The following is a 2,915-nucleotide window of genomic DNA, read 5'->3' as shown; positions in this document are numbered from 1 at the left end:
CAAAACCTCACCCACTAACCCACTGCAAAACCTCACCCACTAACTCATCACAAAATGCTCCACAGAAAACAAAAAACAAATGAGAAAAAAGAAGTAAAATGAAAAAAGAAAGTCTTTGGGAACAGATGAGCCCAGGCAAGAGTTTGCACGGTGCCCTTCTACTCTGCTGCCGTCTTCAATCAAGATATGAATCAACATTGGCTCCCAGAATGACAACAACAATTGAACTAAATTGCATTTATTGTCATGGGTAACGAGATACAGTGAACAGCTTTGTCTGGCGTGCAATACAGCCAGATCACAGATTAAGTAGCATAGATAAATAAATAATAGGTAACCAGTGGCAAAAACAAAAACACAGGTACAATTTTAAACATTTCATCCCTGGCTTTGTCCTCCCCCTCTCTATCATCTCCTCCAGAGTCACAACCCTCCGAGAACTGAAATTCCTTTGATTCTGTCAGCTGAATGTGCCACAATTTCAGTCACTCCTCCGAGCTGCCACGGCCCTCCCCTCCAGGATTGCCCCATAATACCCTCATCCCTCACCACATTATAAACTCTCAGGAAAATCAATTAGATTAACCTCTTCTGTTATCCCTCCATGAAGCACAGTGACATTTTAAAAATTATGGTGATATAAAGGGATGATCTGTTACTACATTAAAGGCACTGTAGAAATGTAAGTACAAAATAAGAACCGTTTTCATGATAAACGCCTGTTTCTGACACGTATCACAGTCTCGATGTTACAGCATCGCTGTTACCTCACAGTGTACATATCCGTGGATGTAGGATAAGCACCTTTTCCAGTTAAACTGGACAATCATTTCTTGGTCACTTCCAGGCATCAAAACATCAAATAGAAACCATTCCTGTTGCCTCGGAATATTGAGAGAAAGGGGTGTAATTCTGACAAAAAATAATCAGCAGAGAAAAATATTCATGACTGTTTTAAAAATAACATTGTTGATGGGATATGGGTGTCGCTGTCTGGGCCAGCATTTATTGCCTATCCCTAACTGTCCAGAGGGTTGTTAAGAGTCAGCCACCATTGCTGTGGGTCTGGAGCCACATGTGGGCCACAGCAGGTCAAGATGAAAGGTTTCCTTGCTAAAAGGATGTCAATGTAGAGTTTTTAACAAATCTGGTCACCGTGAGGTTTGCTTTTAATTCCAGATTTTAAACAAAAGTTAAGTTTAAGTATCATCATCTGCCATGGTGGAATTTAAACCCATGAGCTCAGGATCTGAATTACAAGTCCAGGGATATGTCCACTATCCCGCTACCTCCTCAAAGCTGTAGGCCCTCAGTGGATTCAGGGGTGTATGTTGTCTTCTGAAAGTTGTGGAGTCAAACTCAGCTTTGTGGTTTGATTAATAAGGTCCATACTGATGCTCTCATGATTTGGAGATGCCGGTGTTGGACTGGGGTGGACAAAGTTAAAAATCACACAACACCAGGTTATAGTCCAGCAGGTTTAATTGGAAGCACTAGCTTTCGGAGCGCCGCTCCTTCATCAGGTGGTTGTGTGAAGGAGCAGTGCTCCGAAAGCTAATGCTTCCAATTAAACCTGCTGGACTATACCTGGTGTTGTGTGATTTTTAACTGATGCTCTCAGTATTGAGAGGCTACTACATAGTTGGCTGCACTATTAGACGAGAGCTGAAAACAAAGCTCTGCCCATCATCTTGGGTGGATGCAGATAATCCCATGGTGTGATTTTTGGGAGGGTGGGGTGGTGGTGGAGGGACCCCCTAGTGCCCTGCCTACCTGAAAATTATCCCTCAACTAACATCACTTTAAAAAGAGCCGATTGTTTGAATAATACCACACGGCTGCCTGTGAGATCAAACTGAGCACAAATTGGCTGCACATTATCAGATATTTTATTGGTCGTGAAGCTCTTTGGGAGTTTCAGGATGTCTGTGAAATAAATACAAATCTTTTGTTGTGATGTGTTCAGTTCCTCTGACCCCTGATTCTATCAGTTCTCTGCTGTACCTGTCAACTCAGCTTGAGAAATCACTGACAAAATGGGACAACTGTTGAGTGTTCAAATTGGGCAATAGATTATAGTGACTTTGTGCAAGAATCCAGAGCGCATGAGACACCTTAAACAAAGATTCTCTCGTATTGAATCTGTGATTGATATGTGGATATCCTTGTAATGTCTGAGGCATCCTTCACTCAACCTTTGAAGGGGAACTTTGAGTGTCACCAATGGTAGTTCCCAGGTAGACAGTCTGGGCTGAGATTCAGAACTGCTCTGTGAGTACAGCAGACTTCCCATATTTATAGTAACTGCTGGATGTGGACTGGAGGATATTGATATCTGGACCAGCCAAGGACTGTTTGTTTACCACTTCCACACATCAGAAACATGTGACAGTGCAGCTGACTCCAGCTTGGAAAAAGGATCACATCACATTGATAAGGTCCAAAGGAGAGTGGATACACCTCTCGTTTTCACTTTTACACAGCAATGTGAAAGATTACATTTCCAAGTCTGTTTTGACCTCATGGCTAATTCTGCGCTTGGCTATCCATGTAGCACATGCTTGCAATCAGAGACATTTTAATTTATGGTAGTAATCTATTTCTAATAACACAAAGCATTGAAAATGATGTATTCTCAAATAATTAGTTAAGTTTATTACTGAAGGAGAACTTGGACAGACTCAGGTTCCTCTCTTTCCTTGGCAGTGCTTCAGGAGGAGGGGTAGTTCTCAGTGGGTTCTGGGATAGCTGTTGAGTGCCATGCGGGTGATTCACACATTCTGCCTCATGTGGAGCAGGGGTTTGTGAACTGTGTCTGATGCCTCAATGTCGTGTTCCTGATCTCTTGCTGTGGTTGGGGCACTCCTGAATGAGCCCTAATCATGTCCCAGTGAGGCAGGAGTGTGTGTGTGTGA

General features: G+C 42.7%; 1 long non-coding RNA gene across 1 annotated transcript in view; it reads right to left on the bottom strand.

The window, feature by feature from the left end:
- LOC122539541 overlaps nucleotides 1-2,915 on the bottom strand; it is a 35,104-nt gene that overhangs the window by 30,418 nt on the left and 1,771 nt on the right. The window lies entirely within an intron of this gene.

Source organism: Chiloscyllium plagiosum, chromosome 32, assembly GCF_004010195.1.
Source record: "Chiloscyllium plagiosum isolate BGI_BamShark_2017 chromosome 32, ASM401019v2, whole genome shotgun sequence".
Taxonomy (NCBI): Eukaryota; Metazoa; Chordata; class Chondrichthyes; order Orectolobiformes; family Hemiscylliidae; genus Chiloscyllium; species Chiloscyllium plagiosum.
The sequence above is the reverse complement of the archived record's forward strand: the minus strand, read 5'-3'. Positions and strand labels throughout refer to the sequence as shown.